The 23,397-nt window shown below is 32.2% G+C and overlaps 2 long non-coding RNA genes across 2 annotated transcripts; both read left to right on the top strand.

The window, feature by feature from the left end:
- The first annotated feature begins 7,939 nt into the window (after positions 1-7,939).
- On the top strand, positions 7,940-12,333 carry LOC127717600 (uncharacterized). The gene is made up of 4 exons (XR_007989259.1): positions 7,940-8,236; positions 9,233-9,562; positions 10,199-10,489; positions 11,272-12,333. It is a non-coding gene; the product is annotated as an uncharacterized LOC127717600 (long non-coding RNA).
- A 1,351-nt stretch (positions 12,334-13,684) lies between these two features.
- Positions 13,685-22,439, top strand: LOC127717597 (uncharacterized). Its single transcript, XR_007989256.1, has 4 exons — positions 13,685-13,828; positions 16,074-16,169; positions 16,794-16,877; positions 21,888-22,439. It is a non-coding gene; the product is annotated as an uncharacterized LOC127717597 (long non-coding RNA).
- Positions 22,440-23,397: the final 958 nt, after the last annotated feature.

The following is a 23,397-nucleotide window of genomic DNA, read 5'->3' as shown; positions in this document are numbered from 1 at the left end:
TTCCAAAATGTCGAGCTATGAAAACAGTATAAAACATAAGACACTGGGATTTATTTTTAGGCTACCAGTTGCACAAAATTTACATAATTTGTAAGGATGGTAAATTATTATATAAAGATAAAGAATGATGAATTATCCAAATTTTTAATAAGGTATATTTGTGTCTTCTTTCATATTGGATTGAAATGTTGCAGTACACAAACGGCCTAGTTTGTTAGATGTATAAGCACAATTTGGATGGCAGTTCATGCATAATTAAATTGAGAATGGAAATGGGCAATGTGTCAAAGAGACAACAACCCGACCATAGAACAGACAACAGCAGAAGGTCACCAACAGGTCTTCAATGTAGCGAGAAATTCCCGCACCCGGAGACGTCCTTCAGCTGGCCCCTAAACAAATATATATACTAGTTCAGTGATAATGAACGCCATACTAAACTCCAAATCGTACACAAGAAACTAAAATTAAAAATAATACAAGACTGACAAAGGCTAGAGGCTCCTGACTTGGGACAGGCGCAAAAATGCGGCGGGGTTAAACATGTTTATGAGATCTCAACCCTCCCCCTATACCTCTAGCCAATGTATAAAAGTAAACGCATAACAATACGCACATTAAAATTCAGTTCAAGAGAAGTCCGAGTCTGATGTCAGAAGATGTAACAAAAGAAAATAAACAAAATGACAATAATACATAAATAACAACAGACTACTAGCAGTTAACTGACATGCCAGCTCCAGACTTCAATTAAACTGATTGAAAGATTATGTCTTCATCATATGAATATCAGGCACAATCCTTCCCGTTAGGGGTTTAGTATCATACCATGATAACATATATGAGAAGAACATAACCCGTGTCAAGACTTCTTGTAAACATATAGAATAATACGGGAGCAACCTCAAGAAGGGAGTTGGTGGGGGGGGGGGGGGGGGGGTATGGTTTTTTGTCTAAGTCAGAATTTGTTTTTAGTTTTTCAACGCTATCAATCAAAATTATTTTCTTCAATATTTAACACTATAAGGTATGGGGAAAATCTGGATTCAGAATATTTGTTTTGTCATCTGCTTGACCAGAATAGTTTTGTTTTCTTCATCAAATTGGGGATGAGAATATATTTTTAGAAAAAAACTATAACCCCTCTCCTTTGAAGTTAGATGGTCGTTCCCTAAGTGAAATATTGTATTGTATAGACTGTTTTTACAAATGTTAAATATTTCATCATGTTTGACTCATGTTTACAAATTTAGCCATATAAGAGAAAATAAAACTTATAGAGTCATTTTGTATAAGATTGTTAAAGAAATTTCCATTTTTTACTTGTAGCTAGAAAACTAGGCCCGTGACCTCAATTTCTTTTTATATTCAGAAAGCAAATTTTAAAAGCTTTCTCCTCATGTCAATGCATGTTTTATTTCAAAATCCTATCGTTTAAGTTTCTTTTTATACACACAGATGTGTTTTTTCATAAATTATCTATACAAAATCAAGCACTTTTGCACAACCTGTACCATGGGAAAAAAATCAATGATCCATGCTTTTCATTTCATATCTTTTTTTTAAAAGCATGATGGAAACTTCATTTTTTGCAAAATTTTCAATTTAAACCCATAAAAAGCATTGAGAGATAGCTAACAGAAAATTTTAAAACAAATGGGTTACCGTACTTACAATTGATAAATTTACTCTTTTTATTCTTTTTTTTTAACCAAGTTTTTGATTTGTTTTTCTACATTTGTTAAATCATTAGACAGCACATTAATAACGGTAGACCGACATGACCAATATAAACTTCATTTATGGTAAAATTTGGATGTACTAAATTGTACATAGAACACTAAAATATATGAACAAAATGAACCTAACAAGATTTTGTGTGTTAGGCGATTTTTTGTTTAAAGCCGAATTGTTTTATATTGCTTACAATAAGGCATATTGGATATCTCCCAGACAGACACCATTGTAGAGTATTGACGAATTTAATTCATTTAACTGTAACTGTGAAAGAATAGACTCTAGATTTCAAAGTCATAAATGTTACAGAAACAACATACTTCAATTAAGAAAAAGTAATTATCTTTTTAAAATTTATAAAATCAAAGTTTCGTCAAAATAGATTTCTTGTTTTTTCGGACAAACACACCTCATGCAAAAACTAAAATAACAAACAAAAAACAAACTCCAAGGAAAATTCAAAACAAAAAGTCCCTTAATAAATGGTAAAATCAAAGTTCAAACACACAGACAACAAATGTCATATTCCTGACTTGGTACAGGCATTTCCTTTTGTTGTAGGAGTTAAAACATGCCATCAAATAATATGATGGTATCGTATTTATTCATTGTTATGGTTCAAAATAAGTAGTATTGCTTTAGTTAAAACTGACTTTTTAGTTTTAATGATGTCATTAACTTATTTAGCATAACGAAAAAAAAAACACAGACTTACTCGCTGTGTTTAAAATCATACGTATCTGGTCTTCTTACCCTCATAATAAGGCCAGTGTGGAAGTACTTGGCGAATTAAAAGTTTAAAACACCGAACAATGTACAATAAGTTAACATGACACTCAATGGCAAAAAAAAACGAAAGTGACAAAAAGACAAACAACAGTACACAAAACAGAACATAGAAAACTGAAGACTGAGCAACAGTAAAATATGATTCAACAGATAATTTATCGGAATATATTTTATGAAACGAATTAAAATGCATCCATGACACAAATGCAATCTGTTATAAAGCTTATCCACAACATAAACAACGTTTTTCATATACATATTAAGTTATTTAAAGTGTTGAATGATTTTGGCTAGTTTTTGTAGGTCCTTTTATGTTATATAGTTCTTCAACTGTTCAGGGTCTTGTAGATCCTTGGCTTTCAAATATTCGGCTTTGAGCGTTCCTGATAAAGGTAAATTCAGGACGTATGCAATTTATAATGTGTTGTTTTCCTTTTTTGAAAAAAAAAGATTTTTTTTTTGTACAATTTAGCATATGCACAGATAGATATATATGTACAAACTGGAGACAAAGTTGAGTTGAAATGTCCCTATCCATCCACTTCATCATCAACAACTTGGTTTGGTCCTCAAGTTGTCTCTCCGATTTCAAAAGGAAGCAAATTATATTGGAATACAGACGATAATCGGATAAGTATCCGTGGTAATCAAAGCATCGGGGAATATAGTCTACTTATAACAAGATTAAGGATATCAGACCTAGGAATATTTAGATGTTCTGTAAATATAGATGACATTTCGTATCAACAAGAATTCAGTGTTATTCAAGGGAGTATGTATTTATTGTACAGTAATTGTGCAATTAGATAAGACGAAAATTAACAAACGAATAAGCAATAATCAATTAGATATAAACAATCATAAAAATACAGAGAAAATAAAGAAAAATTAAAAAGTTAAACACAAACAAACATATATTAAACCAATAAACGGTCTGTTTATAATAGGACTTCATCGAAATGCAAAACAGAAACACATTATACATTTTTTCATCGAATGAATAAAAACTTTTTGGAGAGGTTGACATACGTTTTATTATTTGGCGAAATTTTGCTTCCCTGTGTTTTTATAAGACCATATTTGTATGGTAAGTTTGACATTTAAAATAAACCTACTGCAAATAACCTATGCATTGTTTTGTTACCGGTTATCATATGCACAGACAGATGTATATGTACACATCGTAGAAAAATTTGAGTTGAAATGTCCTTATCCTTCCACTTCATCCTCAACAACTTGGTTTGTTTCCGATTAGATTAATTCTTCTTAATATGCAAAGGCTCTGTTAATATTTTGGGAACATGACTGTCAAATATTCAACATATTCATCATTTAACGGAAAACTGACTTCTGAAAGAGATACGAAAAATACCAAAGAGACATTCAAATTCATAAGTCGAACATAAACTGACAACGCAATGGAAAAAAAAGAAAACGACCAAAAGAAAACAACAGTACACAAAACACAACATAGAAAACAAAAGACTGAACAACACGAACCCCGCCAAAACCATGGGGTGATCTCAAGTGCTCCGGAAGCGTAAATGATAAATTTTGAAATTGCAACAACCTTTTCATGACAGAGGAAAGAAAAGACAAGACTGTTGTCTGTATAACCTCAAATAATTAAAAGAAACAACAAAACCAAAGGTAAAACTAAAGCAAGAGCAATACGAACCCCTTTAAAACAAAACAACAAGTATTATCATATGCTATGCTCCGGAAGGGTAAGCAGATGCTACTCCATATGTCGCGCCCGTCGACTGCCTCATGTAAGTACATTGACTGTATATTATCCACAGAAGGTTCTTTGTTAATTAAAGGCGATGAGAGTTTAACAAATAATTGGTCAACATTCGAGAAGTGTGATTGTATTGATAAAATCCATAAGTAATAAAAAACAATTAAAAAAATCAAACGACCTAAACTTTTATTATTTTCGAATTTCAAATATAATAAAATGAAACATTCACATGTATTTTCGAACACATAAGTCAAGTCGCGCTTCGAGATGGTACCACTGTAATTCGTCTATTATTTATTATTTTAGGACCGCCTAAAGATCTTAAAATACTCAATGTTCAAAGAGATAACACCATAACCGGAACAGAAGGCACAAATCTAACATTACAGTGTGAGGTAGTAAGCGGAATACCTAAACAACTATTGGAATGGGTGCATAATGGGGAGACACTGAAGGAAAACAGAACAGGTGTTTTAAATGTCACCTTTACACCAAAACACACAGATCATTTAAGTCAGTTAACCTGCAAAGCCACAAATTCTGCTTTGGATGTGCTTCTAGTTCGAAGTGTAACAATTATTGTATTTTGTGAGTACTTTGTAAATTTCTAATATTTTGTCTCTTACACATTCCATCAGTAATATAAAAAAGACGGGGGAAACCAAAGTGAATATTAAAACACATAAGTCGAAGACCAAATGACAACGACATGGCAAAAACACAAACACAACAGTCTATCAAGCATAATAAAGAAAACCAAAGACTGAACAACACGAGCCAATTAAACTGGCTTGGATTGAATTTCTCCGGAAAGGTAAGCAGATCCTACTCCACATGTGCTACCAATCATGTTGCTCATGTGATTACAAATCCGATGACCACTCTTGTTCGGTGATGTAACATTCTAGGAAAAGATAAAGAGGATGACTACGACAACTGGAACATATCTATTGTCAAATGTGAAAGCTATCAACCAACTTGGGAAGGCGTCCATAAACTTTTAGAATGAATGACTTTAGAACTTGTCCATTAGATTTGATTTGGCCATTGTAAGCAACAGTATTCTATCAAGAAAATCATGACAGGAAACGCAATTTCTGGAATATCGTATAAATTTGGAGATATGCATGATATATGATCCATGTAAGGCGCTGCTGGAATGTTGGATTATATGGTCTTGACTGACACTTATTTTAAATTTCTAGATGAGGGTCATGAAATAAAGAAGCCGTTTATAACTATATCTGTGGTATCCTCTATTTCAAGTCCGATAGGATAGATACGTAATATTCAAAGAGAACGTTAAAAATGTCATGCTGTCACCCTTTGTTCTTGTCCCCTGTAGTACAAAATTATAAGCCTGGTATATTTGATGAATTGTATTATACACAACATCATTACATCAACGATAACGAGTTTGAAAAAAAAACTGTTTTTAATGCAACGAGCAATGCGGCAGATGCGTGTAAAAAAACATTTGTAAAATTTTATATTCATTCGAATTATAGTTTGCGCTTGACAATCTAGCTTCATAAGGCGTGCAGCTCTTTTGGTGATTACTGATAATCACAATAAATCGTGATAATATCATGCATATATGCTTGTCAACAGTATATATTTTGTCGATCTTTGTTAATGCGTTTTTGCATCTGTCTATAAAGACCTTATTTATCAAATCTGTTCATCATACTGCAACAACTCTTTTCTAATGTCCGTAAATTTGTTTTTGGCTTTGACGTTTTTTCATCAATACATACTGATAATTTTTATACCTGTTCACTTTGTTTTATTTTATTCCTCATAATGGATATTATACCTTTCTCTTGATACGGGAAATATCTTGGTGCTGATAATGTGAGCTAAATCGCAGTTGCTTGGTTTTTTTTTACATTTCCTCACCGGGTTTGATTAGAATGATAAGTATGAAAAGAGAGATCAGATTTGGAGTGTGGATAGAACAACAAAAAAAAAAAGAATGGTTAAAATCTGTAAATCATCCGTTTAACAGTTACTATGATAATATCAATCAAAGATATACATTTATTTATAAACAATTTATATGTGTTGCCTAATCATGAATTCGTCACTACGATGGGGTAACTCTGCTTTTAATGCTGATTTGTTTTTCAGCTTTGTTTGAAGTAGACTCTGTTTAATCTACTTTGCTAACCAATTTCAACAACATGGTGACGAGTTCTCATTACATGAACAACTGGTGTTAATATTTTTAATCATAACTGAAGTTAGAAAATAAAAATAGATTGTTAATTATAAGACTCATTTACATTATAATAAAGGAAATTTATTTGTTTATGCTTGTACACAAATAAAATCCCCCCTCCCCCAAAAAATGTTTTTATTCCTTTAGAATGATTAGGATATTTTTTTTAAATATTTAACTGATGATTTATTTTCATTGTAAAGATGCCCCACGAGTATATTTCGACAAGAAAGAAAAATCAGTGAGCATTATAGAGGGTCACCCACTTACAATTAGATGCAATGGTAATGGTTATCCAAATCCTGATAATTTTACATGGACAAAGGTAACGGATGTGTCTGAAAATTTGATTTCCAAATTAGCAACTCTATTCATTAATAATATGAAGAGATCCGATGCTGGAAAGTATGCATGTGGTGCATCCAACATTATAGGAATAGGACGAAAAGAAATAGATGTGCTTGTAATGTGTAAGTGTCTATCATTACGAACATGTGAATGCATTTTAAAATATGAGCAGTATATCATATTGGTAAAAGGGTATGCAGTTAATTATAAAGTTTTCATTTTTTAGGTTGCAAGGTTATGCATTAACTTATTGACTATCAACACAGTACATATTACTATGTAAACAAACCGTGACACAAAAATGCTCGTAAACTGATATAAATGTTAAATGTTTTCATTGAAGTTTTTCAAGTTACTGTATGCGTTTTCCAGCAGACAGTCAACGACATACCTGCATCACTATCGTGTTGGTAATCTGATAGCTTACGTCTTCTATAGTTACATACCAAAACCTCCATAGTAGGTTAGGGCTTTGAACATATGGCAATCAAAACCTATACAAATCCGTATTAAAGGCTACACAAAACTAAACACTTATGAAATTCCTTTATTCTTACTTTAATAGTAATTGGTGTTATTCTCTTATATAAGCCACACAGATGAGAGTGTTTGTACGAGTTTCCCATTACAGACAAAACATACTTTTGTTTAATATATACTTAGACAATCGAAGTATATTCGTAACCGTGTATGTTACAACAACCACAAGTCTTACATCATATAATCTATCATGTATATAGGCGATTAAAAATAGAATTTATCACTGAAATTTTGTTGATTCAAATTATCTAGTTTTATTTTATTTGTTTATTGGCATGTTGAGTTATCATACTTAACAGAATTATGTTTCGTGTTTGTATATGATAAAACATGCTTGGAAAAAAAGACTAATTACATTTACTTTGAGTTAAAAAGATGTTTATCACAATATTGAAAATAATTATTTACATTCTCAATTGAAATTAAAAATTGAAAGAGTAAAGTGCTTATAATAAGGCTCTTTCAATTTTATTTTATTCAACTTACTGTCAAAGGGTTGATACATGTTTAACTAAATTTACTTTAGAATAACAATTGGTAGTATTTATTTTCAGATGCGCCTGATGTAGATATTCAATACAAAAACTACACCGATGAAACAAAGACAAGACTTTTGATATGCAATGCAACTGGAATTCCCAGCATATACAATTTCCATGATTGGGAACATACATCTGATTATGGTGACCACATACGTTTTCTTTCCGGAAGTAAAGATGGTATTCTGTATTTACCAGACAATGTCAAGGACAACAAATATCAAGACAATGGGTATTATAAATGTACAGTGGACAACAACATCCCCGATGTAAATGGCAATATTAAACAAAATGCTGAAGTGTATTTAGACGTGAAAGGTATGTTTTGATGTGCATGTTCTGTCTTTGGATATGTTTGCTTGCTTTATAAACCAATAATAACGGAAATGGTTTATTGATTTGATAATATTCATTAAAATCGTATACCGTTTTATGTTTTGTACATATTAACTGTTAATTTTTGTCAGACATACAGCGGATGATTTTCCATTTATTTCTCAAATATTGGTCTCTTATTTTATCTTTTATGATGAAATTTCTTAACAAAAAGCTTGTTTTCACAACAGATGTCTTTAAAACACATTGTTATTGCTATGTGATCACATTTTGGGACTTGACAAAACTAAACAAACTTCAATATACAAATATGATTAATGTATTGCTAAAGGTAAGACAATGATATTTGATCCTCTCTGTACAAATTCAGCAAAATTATGCATTACCAAAATATGAAATTTTGGTTGGTATTAACTGCTTTACTTGCATGGTATGTTCTTATGAAAACTAAACAATTGTGATGCAGACATAAAACAAAATACAGAGCAAGTATTTATTTTTATTTCTGAGATTATCTCCCCAAATTTTATTTTAAAGTATATTAACCACAGTATTGTTGCATTTCCTTATTATAAAGGAGTTTCAACATTGTAGTTGATATGCAATTAATAGCAAATTGGTCATCAGTTTATTAGTATAAACAATTCCTGTAATGAAGTTGTTTTGTTGCATGAGACGGTATTACATACATCAATCTTATACTGATATATATATATATATATATATATATATATAACATGTATAAAAGAGGGACGAAAGATACCAGAGGGACAGTCAAACTCATAGATCGAAAAAAAAAAGACAACGCCATGGCCAAAAATTAAAAAGACAAACACACAAATAATAGTTCAGATGACACAACATAGAAAACCAAAGACTAAGCAACACTAATCCTGCTCCAGATGTGGCACCCGTCAAAGTTTTAAATATAAGTTTCGTTGTCAAATTTCATGTGACGTATGTTAACTATTTTTGTAGGCAAACCCGTTTTCGTCATTGATAGCACTTATACAATTTATGGCGAATACTATCAGTCCGTCTCCGTAGCTGTCAACATCTTTTGTAATCCGAAGTATACAACTTTAGAAATATTCCATAAAAATGATATCAATTCTGAATCAAACCTAAAGGTGATAGAAGATTACACATCTGTCATAGATACTTTTCATGGAACAAGAGTTCATATCAAGGGATACCGGATAACAATCAGAATTGGAAATCTCACTGATGAATTCTTAACGGAATATACATTAAATGTAATGAACGCTTTTGGCCAAAGTCAACATAGATTATCAGTGCTTCGAGCAAGTAAGTAATTTGCGCTTTTTCTAAATGGTTTGCATTTATTAATTTTTCATGCTTTTTTAAGTACCTATTTTGTTTATCAGCTCTTCAAACGTTTGTATTAATGTTTGATTTTCATATATTTCATCTTCGAGCGTCACACTGGAAAGACATTAATTGTCGAAATGCGTATCTGGTGCTGGAAAGATCGATATCTGATAAGGTAATTACACTGAATAGGTCGAATGACTATCGTAAAAACGTTTGATAGACATCGATTGAAACGGGTGCTCTCTTTGTTGTATTTGTATATTTATATAACACCACATAGAGTTTTATACCGTATGACTGGTTTACATGGGCTGTATAGGCTGCAATAAATGCCTGAGATAGTCTTCTTTAAAATGGTCGATTGTGATCAAAACATTTGACAATTTCATCCAAACAAGTGCCAATCATTGTAAAAACAACATATTTGCCATTATGGAAGGATAGTACAAATTTAATTTCATTATACCTAGATGTATGTTGTATCTGCGGGAAAAATAAGGTGATTTTGTAAATAGATAGCATGTCGAAATATTCATTCACACACCATTATCAACTTAAACAGTCTGCAAAAGCAATAACTGTTATGACATAAGAAGTATCTTATTTTAGGTCCTCCTGATACGCCTTTAAACGTTGCCTTAATGCCTGTGGCAAATGACGTGAAAATAGAATGGAATCCAAACTTCAATGGTGGATTTCAACAATGCTTTTTTATAGAATATCGTGACCAAGACAGTACAATATGGATAGAAGTGCAGGCATTCAATACAACCACCAATGCTGGAGCTTCCTGGACAGTTCACAATCTGAAATTCGGTCGATCGTACATCTTTAGAATGTTTGCCCGAAATAGAATCGGGGAAAGCAATAAAACTAATGAAATGTTTGTGACAATTAACCGTAAGTTTCTTACTGCTTATAAATACATATTCAACGTAAAATAAAAATAAATTCATGAACCGTTCACAAAGACATTTAGTCGAAAACATATTTCATTTTGTATAAGCTGTTTTTTTAAACTAACACCATGAAGTCTACCAAACTTCAACGTTTATGTATTTAAAAAATAAATATAACGTATTGGTTACACATTTGTTGACACTTATAAATAGTTTGCACATTAGTGATTATTTAACTACACATTTTCTGACACTTATTAACTGTTTACCCATCAGTGATCAAACAACAAGTACAAAGAAGAATAGGATTTTCCTGCCAAATAATGTTTATTTTTCTGTAAAATATCCTTCTGTGAATTTGATCAGAATATAATGTTTGTACCTGGAATCGATATTTATGGATTAAAGGATATGTGAGGTCAATATCAACGAGACAGCCAGTTTGCTACAAAGAAGAACAATAATACTCAAGGTTAACCAAAGGTTCCACAAAATAGCCAAGAGTATTTACGATATGAAAAACTCTTATTCATGCAGAGTCGTAAAATGATGTTCATGGAGAAGAGGCATCAACATTATCTAAATAGAAGTCATGCCTCAAGTTTGTTTTAATATTCTCAGCTAAACCTCGTATGTTAACTGCGCCTTAACTGATACCGCTTGGCTTTTGCAAATTTAATCAAAACATTTTATTCTGATTACATCTTGCTTTATTATGTGTTTTCGTCGTATTATTTGGGTTGAATATTGAATATTGATTGATCAAGATATATATTCTTTCAGAGGAGCGCACAAATGTTCTATTTTATAGTATATTGACCGCATCTGCTTCAGTGATTTTGTTGTTGATTATTGTGTTTACTGCGTGTGCTTATAAAAGACGTATGAGCAGTAATGTCAAGATTAATCACAGTTCTACTCAGACTTACAATATAGAAGCAGGTCAATATGATGAAATTGACGAGTATCAAATGGTACATCGTCATGATGTAATAACTGCTGCTAGATATGACATACAAGAAACAAATATTGACAGCGATTACGAACAACCAGTGGATTCCTTGAGTACAGGCAGAAGCGTTAACGACCAGCAGAATTTGTCGTCTACAAACAGTGAAATCAGTGAAAATGACATTGATGAAAATCATACGTTTACAAAGGACGTCATTGTTAATTCATATGAACAGTTAACTGTTGATCCAGAACCCCCTTTACCATACGACGCACTTAATCATTGATTTTATGTTTAACATTTAGTTTATTGAGATGTCGTCAATTTTGATATTATCAAGTTTTGCGTTCATGTTTTTTATGATTCCATTTTGATAGTTTTCATGATGCCTTTTAAAATATTCTGGGTGTTTTTTCTGTTTGTCCAAAATAATGGTAAAAAATTACAAGATTTTTTAAAACCAATGAATTTCATTCGTGCGACAAGCGTGGTTGCAGGGGGTTCTAATATGCCCCTTATGTATAAATTATGAGCAAATGATAAACAAATTACTTCATAAAAACAGTATAGTTGGTGGTTTACGTAATATAGATATTTTCAATTCTTTTTTTATTGAACTTGTTGAGATAGTTGAATGTAAATAAACTAGCGTCTATTGCGTTTTTGCATATTTTCCATTAATGTTTGTTGATATCTATGATGAAAAAAATATATAATTCAGGAATATGTTTTGAAATAAATCTAAAGGGTTAAAAATAGGACCAAAAAATCTGATATTTGGTATTTATGATAACATGTGGAAAACAGATACAGTATACTTACAAGAAAGTAAATCCACACAATTGTAGATTGAGGAAATATTAGTTTCAGATTGTACTTTAATTGAATATTTTCAGTTGATTTGTCTTGTTGATAACAACTTTAATGATAAAGACATTTTCCATTTGTTTATATTTAACTAATTGTATTGGCATGTACAGCGTTACCTCTATGAAATCATTAAAGACATAAGAAACAGTCGTGGAACAGTACTTTAAATTTACTAGTGTATTTTACCTTGCTTGCATCAGGAGTAGGGGGTATTGGGACATTATTTTGGCATCCCTGTTGATTTCCGGAGTTCACAAATAAACCACCTGACGTCCTATATCTAAACTACATCAGGATCTGCGTTCCATTTACTAAGAAAACCTAACTACCAGTCTTCGGGAATATGCCGATATTATGTTGATTGCAATACACCTAAACATTTATTGCAGTAAGCTACTGGACAGGGATAAATTAAAAATCATCTGTGTTATATAGAAGCTTAGATGAACTTCATCAAAATGGCTGACACAAATGTATTTGTGATTTTAAGACTGATGTCCCGTAACCGTGGTCTACCAAATAAAGGATCATCTCCATTTCAAATCATGTTATAATATTTTTAGCATAACACAAATAGAAAACCCATTCATTTGTTTATAAATATTTCAAGGTATTCTTCTGATCAAATCGTAACCAAAAACAGAAATAAAGTCTTTTCGATTTTAGATTTTTGAAAATGCATTTTTCTCACCAAAATGAAATATCATCAATCTGAATGTCACGACCTTCAGTTTGCTTTTGGATCATTATTTTTTTTCACTTTTGACAACTTTTAAAAATAACATCTTGTCCAAGCAAAAGTAAACGTGAAGGTTTAAGTTAATTCCATTTGCTTCAACGGAAGACAACACGATTACCGTGAATCTAGATAAGAAGATGTAAACGGCCATTACAATTACAAACATTAGAACATGCTAGAAGAACGCTTTCTTCAATCACAAAATTACAAACAAACAAGTGAGAGTCAGTTACACGGAGCATTGGAAGAAAAACAATTAGGTGACATCAATGCTCGGAAGGGAAAGCAGTTCCACGACTGGTTGCTAGTGGCGTTCTATTATTATTAATTTTTTATAACTTTTTAGTACTTTACAACAATTGCGTCTTTCCCTGATATTTATTTCTGTGTTACAGTTTACTTGTTAAATAATTGCTTCTCATTACAATTCATAAGTGAATATGTGATGTGGGTTCACTGTTGATGCTACATATCATTCATGAACTAAAAACTTAAAAGGCACAAAATGAAAATGAATGTTATAAATATAATGTTTCATTTCCTTTTCGAAACAGATCATTAAAACATATATTTACATAAAAATAATTTGTTCCGTATATTTTAAAGTTCAATATGATCCGTTGATTTGAAATACATCCTGTCCAGTGGTTATAAATAAAAACAAATTTTACACGTCAAGTTTGTTATATAGAAAATACTATGAGTTAAAATGAAAATTTTCTTAGGTATCTGTGTATTTTCCTTGATGAATTTTATTATGGTTGGAACAGAGCTAAATCGTAAGTTTTAGATACAAGTTTTGTTAAGTATGAACCTTTCTCTTAAAAATATAACACAAACGGTTTTCCGGCAATCCTTGTCGTTGTCGATCTATATCAAGTAATAACATTTAAGCATTTGGTTACACGATACGTTAACTTGAATATAATTCTTAACTTTGCCATCTTCTTTGTCATGTCAAATTTATAATGAAAATTTAGTTATATAAAATATGTTCCCTAAATATTGCAATGATAATGGATTCGTGTTTTATGTCCTGTTGCAAATTCATTATAGTACACATATATTCCTGATAAGGACATTTTACTTGGACATGAAAATAAATCTTGCCTGGAACTAGGTAAACACGCTGATCTTTAGACCGGTCGTCTTACCAGAACCCCCGCAAAATAAGTCAACACGAGACTACCTAGGTGGTAATTAAGGACAAATGGAATTCACATTATTAGCTAAAGGGATTTATTAAATACCTTGGTGGTGAGTAGTGGCAATGAAAATTCCTTATTATTAGATATTTCCAGGTGGTCTTGACATATTTTAATAATTGATGGTTTCACACTTTTATATAGATAATAAATAGCATTAACAATATTTACATATTAATCAACAAGAAAGGCGGGAAACACCAAAGGGATAATCGATCTCTTTGTCAAATACATAATGGCAACAACAACAATAAAAAATGGCATATAAAACATAACATGCAAATTTAGAAAATATCGAGCAAAAACGAATTACTTGAAAACTCCAAGGTGATTGAAGGTGCTACAGAAGGGTGGGCAGATCATACTCTACATGTGGCACCCACCATTGCCATTTTGATCTAAATTTTGATCTGATTGTTCAGATTTGTAGGTTGAAGTTTAGATTAAAATTACCGTTTTAGAATTAAAGTGTTTGTAAGTAAACCGACTAGTCTTATTCGGTAATGTAACATTTGAGGAAAGGAAAACGGAATTGAGGTTACGACATCTGGATCATATCCGTCATTTGTGAAACAGGTATTCCAATACGGTAAACCAATTCATGATGGCGGCCGTAAACTTTTCAAAGGATAACTTTCACATTGTTTGAATTCATTTGTTTTATAAAAATAGGAAGAAGTGGTATGAGTGCCAATGAGACAACTCTCCACAAGAGACCAAAATGACACAGAAATTACCAACTAAAGGTCACAGTACGGCCTTCAACAACAGCAAGCTGTAAAAATCCCAAAAATTACAAGTGTAAAACAATTGAAACAGGAAAATCAACGGTCTTATCTATATGAAAACGAGAAACGAGAACTGAACAACAAGTTCCTGACTTATGACAGGTGCAAACAAATGTAGCGGGTTAAACTAGTTTGTTGGCGCCAAACCAACCCCTTAACCCGGGACAGTTGTGTAACTGCACAACATAAGAACAAACTATGCAAATCAATTAACGACAAACAAATACGAGACACAGCACAAAACGACAACCACTAAATTACAGGCTCCTGACTTGGGACAGGCCCATATAGAATGTGGCGGGGTTATACCTTTATTTAAGCAGCAACTCCGTATCAAGGAAATCATGATAAGAAAAGTAGGCATATGAATATCGTATCAAGTGGGAGATGTATACTCAAAATACAGGTGCTACTACATTGTTGCTAAATAGAAATGAAAAGTTTATAATTAAGTTAAAAATTTAACACTTTAATATTTTAGATAAAGGTATATATAGGTATTTTGAAAAAATTGTAAAACGTATCGAACCAACTCCAAAACCCATACCAAATACAGACGTAGCTCTGAAAATGAAAATGTGAACAATCAAAACTAGAAACCTAACTCTTTGTTTTCTTTACAAAATAACTAACGAAACAGAAATATGATACAGAGCAAACATAGCAGAACATAGAATGTTGTGTGGTAAGATATGTTTACGGGGACCCAACCCTCCCCTTAACCTGGGACAGTGATGTGATAGTTGGGATGAAATGAATATTCAGCCTCAGAATATAAAATGCAGGTTGTTATTGTATTCAGAATCGACCAGTTTTTATCGTGCGGCTATTCTGGTAAATATGCATAGAAAGACGTGAAAGTGAATGGTTTGCACTTTTAAATATTTCACCCCAAATAGTTTCCCTATCTAAGCAAAACAATCATATTTTTGATGTAAAGCTCGTTTGTGTCCTGGTCGGCATAACGACATTCTAATTGTATATCAATGTTTATCCAAATAATGATTTTTTATCTAACATATTTAATATAGACAATTGTAGTTTCCAAAGAAACCACAGTGACTTCTGTTCATATAACAACTGTTTAGAGAAGTACCGCGATGGTAACGGCAACCCGTCAACAAAACGTAAGAATGAATTTAACGAATCAAACACAACACAAATCTTAAAACACTGTTTACACTTAAAAAAGAAAGACTGTTAGAAACTGTTATTCTTTTTTTAATTTTTCATTTCCATTATGACATTTCGCACTTTAAAAGTAGCGAAATCTAAAACTGATTGCATTTGGGTTTTTTTTCAAGTCAGAATTTGGATTCTATATAGGTTGGAAAACAGGCTATAAAGTAGTATTTAGGGTATAAATAGTAGAACTTAAATAAAATTGCTTACAGAAACTAATGATATAGATAACAAATTATAACCAATTAGTATCACAATCAACCTAGAAATTCTCCCTCTTCTTAAAAAAAACAACGTGTAATTATAAAGAATTTCTAACACCTGTATGTATGTTTCTTAAGAGGCAAAACATATCAAAATGACATTCAAAATACATACGTTGAGTTAAGCTGACAACCCCATGACAACAAAAATAATAACGACAAACAGCGAAACAACAAATAAGTGTACAAAGGAACTAAAGACTGAGCAACACGAACTCTATATAAAACTGTGGATGATATCAGGTGCTCCTGAAGTAAGCTGAAAGTTACGTATGCATTGATTATAACATTGTGAATTTACTACAGTGATCAACAATCCAATGATCAAAGATACTACAGGTCTGATCAAGAATACTACACTTGTGATCAACAATAAAGGTGTGATAAAAGGTAATTTAAAGTATTGCCTTTTTAATTTATATTCTATTATTTTGAAAATATAAATTGCATGCTGAAATTTGTTTATTTTCTAAATCGTCAACATTCTGATGCGCTTCCAATAACTTTTCCAAATGTTGGACACCGTGTGTTATAGGCACGTGTTATACATGGATATTTCTTTGCATAGCTTTTAAGCAAAAGTGACAAAATCATTGCTTGTAAAATATAACAATATTTTTAAGGTTTTAAAATGTAATTTCTATTATCAAGAGTGTACCATAGTCCGTTATCCCTGTATTACGTTGACGTTGTAGTTGAATTTAGTTTATGAAGAATTTTGGGTTTAGCAGATTTTGCGTTTCTCTAAAACATGGAAATGTCATAGTGCGAGGGGACATTGTGTCATAAGTACCTGTACCTTTGTTGTTTTGATTTTCTTTTTGATTTTTTTTTTTTGTCGCGTTATATAAGATTAAATAAAAAAAGACATCTATGTTTTGTCCAGAATGAAATCAGTTCTAAAAAGGCATAGAAGGATCGCAGAAATGTGTATGCAAGAGGTGAACATTATCAATGAAAATACAAAATACAAAAAAAACATACTGGTTAAGTCTATGGAAAGCCAACGGGGTCAAAATTCTTAATTCGTAAATTGTCAATTTGTAACTTGTATCTTTGTAATTTCAAAATTCTTAATTCGTTAATTGTCAATTTGTAACTTGTATCTTTGTAATTTCAAAATTCCTAATTTGTAAATTGTCAATTTGTAACTTGTAACTGTGCGATTTCAAAATTCTTTATCGGTAAATTGTCAATTTGTATATTGATGTTTTGTAACTTGTAACTTGTCGATTCGTGAAATGTCGATGTGTTAAATGTCATTGTTGTATTATGCTAACGATCATTATGACTACAGATGGCGCTCGGTTTCTTCTTCGGTGTATAAGCCTCCTGTAAGTACGAGCACCTCCATATGGAATATATACCTAAGTAATTTAAATCAATTATGTACAGCACATACATATAAAAGAAAAAACAAATAGACAAATACATTGTTTGTTTTATATGGCATGTATACTCGGTTTTATATAGAGGTGACCTCGAATAAACATGTATGTTTACTGTACTGGTCATCAAACCTGGGAGGGGTGTGTCACTTCCTGTATTAAGGTATATTCAGATGTGTCGCTGGAATGGGCTTCCTTATCAACTTCGCAAATATATTACTGTCACTTGGCAGGAAATTTCTTCTTAATATTTGACCGGGACTAAATTAGACTAAATACATGAAATATAAGACGGATCTGGAAAATTCATACTATTATTGTTCTGGGCCGCAAATTTTGGACCGTAAATGTATGATGGGAGAAAAGGGTTGACACCCATTATTCCTTAATATTATAATCTCAATATTAAAATTTCAGAAAATAATGTAATTATCTAATGATTTTTTAATACAAGAAGCAAATGGACGAACACTCTTTATTTATTTGGCTCTGGAATAATGAAGATAAAAAAAATGTTTTATATCATATTTGTACTCTGCGAAACAAATTGAATGAAGTATTATTTTAAATGAGTCACTTAGTTAATGTATACTATATATTAAAACTGTATTGAATATGCAATATTTTGTAATAAAATCTAAAGGAACCAGAAAACTAAACGAAGACCTAAAATGAACAACCTATATTTCCAACGTAGACAAGAATGCAAACTCAACACTAGGATTCCTGATTAGAAATTTGAGATATTGCCCATCAGAATGCAAGGAAACCACATATATTTCACTGGTCAGGTCAATAATGGGGTATGGTCAATAGTATGGGACCCCTACACATCTACGAACACAAGCTTGAAAGAATACAGCGACAACCTGCGAGATTTATAACAGGAGACTACAAATCCAGAGAAGATGGTTGCGTCTCAAACACGCTCACCAAACTGAAACTACAAGACAAACAGATAAGACGTTCATGCCAGAAGCTAATATTTCTGTACGAGGTAGTTGAGGGGCTGGTTTCTGCTATCGAACCAGACAATTTAATAAAAAAGCTCGTCCAAAAAGAACAATTGCTGCCAAGGGATTTAACAATTGTCAGTCAAGAAATGTTGTGAAAAAACAGGTCAAGAACTACACAGTATTTTGAGATCTCAACGAGCAAAATACCACAATATTCTAACTCATTTTTTGTAAAAACAGTAATCGAGTGGAACAACCTTGAAGACACTGTAGTGCGCACACCAAACGTTGACAGTCGTTCAGAAACTGCTCTCGTGCACCGTCAATACATCGATCGTCACGGCGCTCTCTCTACCATTGTATTAAAGCCAGTATTGGTATCCACAACGTTTTCCTACAGATACATGCAGATACAGATCTAGACAGATCATGGTACTAGATCGAAATATACTAAGAGCTGTCCCCTCTGGATATTTTGTCAATGACCATGATCGTAAAACTATGAAACTGTTTCTTTTTTACTACACACGTCACCTACACCCACTTTTAACCAAAGTGACACCCTACACCTTTGACTTATCAGAGAGAAGATCTCACCATCTCGCCACTTTGCATGACAGAAGCAATTATCTCCAATATGCTTACCCTAATTTTATTTCTCCATGAAAATCTTTGCACATGATTTGGGGTTTGGCCCGGGGGAGGGGGTATGTCTTGTGTCATTTTGGAGAGTAAAATGGTAGCCTGTGATCCTGGCTCACTGCTCGACAGAAGAGCCAGGCGGAATACAACATGGTTTCGTCAATTGGATATTAGGATGATGCTTCGTGGGATAGCGTCATTTCTTGACATATGGCGGGAAGTATTTATATTGTTACGAATTCATTGCAAATTATTTTTAATTTCATATGAAATGCAAATTTCGAAAAATTTAGCCTTATTGATTTACATCGTGAATCAACTCGGTTAATTAACGATCCGATCGACGAAATATTAGATTTGGTCAGGTTGCCGGGCTATAAGGAGATTTTTCGTTCATTTTAATTTACAACCAAAAAGACCAAAATATTCCCGATTCCCTCTCAACTGCTGCTTAACGCCCAGTACTCCCGTTATGCCATGGGTTCATAACGGGAGTACTGGGCGTTAAGCAGCAGTTGAGAGGGAATCGGGAATATTTTGGTCTTTTTGGTTGTAAATTATAATGAACGAAAAATCAGGGAGCGGCAATTCTAAAGCTTCTTGACCAGAAAAGTTCAGTAGGCATGTATATTAATATATATATATATACCTGTCAGCCCTTTCTCCTCCTGTCAGAATAAAATGGTCCGATAATAGCATTTTAGGATTAATAGAAATCGTTTTACTAGTACCTGGGTTTTCCAGTAATGATGTAGCCTTTTATAGCCGACTATATGGTATTTGGTTTTCTCATTGTTGAAGGCCGTAAGTTGCCTATACTTGCTTACATCGACTTTATTTGAACTTTGATGGATGGTTAAGACAATTGGCAATCATACGGTTTATTACTACATCTCCTTATAGTATTTACCTGAATAATTCAGTCGTTATATTTCCCTGACCAACGACTAATTCATTAACCTCGCAATTGGGAGAGATCGATTACGTGGAGGGACTGAACTATTCGGGATGTATTTTTATATAGTTTCCGTTCTCGAACGAAACGCCACCTGTCGTCTTCAGTAAACAAAAAAAAAACTGGGATCCTGTAAACATGCTATTTTTATTGGTTTTGCTTTCTTTTAGACGGATTTGCTGTACATAATTGATTTAAATTACTGGGTTTATACTCCATATGAAGGTGCTCCTACTTATAGGAGGCTTATACGCCGAAGAAGAAACCGAGCGCCATCTGTAGTCATAATGATCGTTAGCATAATACAACAATGACATTTAACACATCGACATTTCACACATCGACATTTCACGAATCGACAAGTTACAAGTTACAAAACATCAATATACAAATTGACAATTTACCAATAAAGAATTTTGAAATCACACAGTTACAAGTTACAAATTGACAATTTACAAATTAAGAATTTTGAAATTACAAAGATACAAGTTACAAGTTGACAATTTACGAATTAAGAATTTTGAAATTACAAAGATACAAGTTACAAATTGACAATTTACGAATTAAGAATTTTGACTCCGCTATAAAACCAGGTTCAATCCACCATTTTCTACATTTGAAAATGCCTGTACCAAGTCAGGAATATGACAGTTGTTGTCCATTCGTTTGATGTGTTTTGTCATTTGATTTTGCCATGTGATTAGGGACTTTCCGATTGAATTTACCTCGGAGTTCAGTATTTTTGTGATTTTACTTTTGGCTTTCCATATAAGTCACCCCCAGTTTTTCGTGGGGTTCTTCTTGCTCAACCTTTAGTTTTCTGAGTTGTGTTTTATGTGCTGTTGTCTGTCTGTTGGTCTGTTTATTTTTTAGCCATGACACTGTCAGTTTATTTTCGACTTATGAGTTTGAATGTCCCTTTGGTATCTTTCGACTCTCTTTTATCAAATAGCCCGTTTCTAAGTATGTCGGCGTTTCTTTTTGTTGCAGTTCAGTGTTTATGTTGTTCCGTTGTTTTCCTCTCATAGTTCATGTGTTTCACTCGGTTTTAGTTTGTAAGCCGGATTTGTTTTCTCTTAATCGATTTATAATTTGAACAGCGGTATACTACTGTTGCCTTTATTTATTAAGAAGCATATTACCGGTATCATTGTCACTGAACTAAACCCCGACAGGTAACCAAACCAATGTATGAGTGCAACACATTCCTGATTTTCAAACACTTTTAATAACAATTATACCAGTTTCATGTAAGTACCAAAGTACTAAGAAGTAAATAGGTATACCAGTGTTTTGCATTTATAATGAAATTTTTGGGTATTTTCCAAATTAACGAATTTCCAAACTTTTCAGTTGAAAATATCAATAACTTTATGACATATAAAATCGAATTTCGAAATGAGTTATCGAACACATTTTGGTTCCAACGAATACAGTGTTACCTTTTCTACTCTTTCAGGTGCCTCACGTAGTCTTCATGGAATACAGTCTGTACTATCAATTATATTAACCTTGGCGATTCTTTCTGGAATATTATCATAGGGCAGAAATGTCAAAAAAATATTTTTAACAGATATTCAAATGGAATAACCTATCATGTGATGTATTGTCTACAGCAGATGTTAATCATGTTAACAGTGTGATAAAGGCTATCTAAATGTAATAATGTACCTTAATTTGATTGTCTATTGTAAATTATTGTTATTATTGTGCAAAATTATCTAATTTTAACACTGACGCATTCTAATTAGACTAATTAGTTTAGTTAGACTAAAAGTACTTCTTTAAGACACAACTACCTACCATATCAATATCCTCTATCATTTGTTTCTTCGGGAATTTCATGTGTCTACATATTGCACATGAACATTAACATGGAATTTACCTATTTTAGGTAACATTGCGCCTATCTAGGAGTAAGTAATCTATCATGATAAGCATGCATTTCTTAAAGAAAAAGTTTCCCGAGGGTAAAATGTATATAGTGTTCCTTTGCTTTTTGTGTGTGTTTTTTTTTGCTGTGCATGACTTTGTATTGATTTTGTGTGATGGAAGGATACCCCTGACCCATATCATTTGTTTTTCGGTTCAAGTTTTTATCTAATATGTATTATTGATCACTCAAATCATATCAATAAACTTATACTAGAATTTATATCAAAACGTGAAGGTAGGATGAAAATAATAATGAGAAGTAAATATAACAAGACCATGAAGAACGACTTGGATGGAGAGTTGTCTCATTGGCACTCATACCACATCTTCTTATATCTATGGTAAAAAAAAACGTAAAATACATACAAATATACAAACCATTAATATTAAAGAAAATGACCAAAAAATGATCGCATTGTAAACAGTCCTTGCGCTATCAATTTAACTCGTCGTGTTGTTGTCCAGGAGTAAACATCAAGATCAAGTAATAAGTAATAATCGGTAATAGTTACTCAAAATTAAGAAATTATTGCTTGCATTTATTATTGCAATTTTTGAAGAGTGGACAAAAATTTGAGATTAATTAATTCGATTTCAGGAATATTTTTATACAGAAACATGTATGAGATATCAGAATGCGAGTTCTTATCATTGCGATACGCCCCTATTCGCATTATATAATCAAAGTACTGGAGAACTGAACATCGGATGACCGCAAATTCTGGTGGATGGTCTCAGAAAAAAATACCTGAAAGTTAGGTTAAGTTATATAGATATGTTGTTTTCTGAGACAATTTTCTGTGTGGATGATGAATAAATGACAGGGAATTCAACCTCACCGTTATGATTATTATATTGTAGTGATATAATCATTTGTTATCAGTACAATCTGGTTTTTTGTTATATTTTATTTTAATATTTGTATAACTGTTATATATATAGCAGATCATCTCTCGAGATATTCTTCCGCATCCGTTAATACAAACTTTCGGTTTTCATGATTTGTTACTGATATATAAAATTTCTCACGACAA

Source organism: Mytilus californianus, unplaced genomic scaffold (assembly GCF_021869535.1).
Source record: "Mytilus californianus isolate M0D057914Y unplaced genomic scaffold, xbMytCali1.0.p SCAF_10, whole genome shotgun sequence".
Lineage (NCBI taxonomy): Eukaryota > Metazoa > Mollusca > Bivalvia > Mytilida > Mytilidae > Mytilus > Mytilus californianus.
Note: the sequence above shows the minus strand (reverse complement) of the source record. Positions and strands in the feature narration are given on the sequence as shown.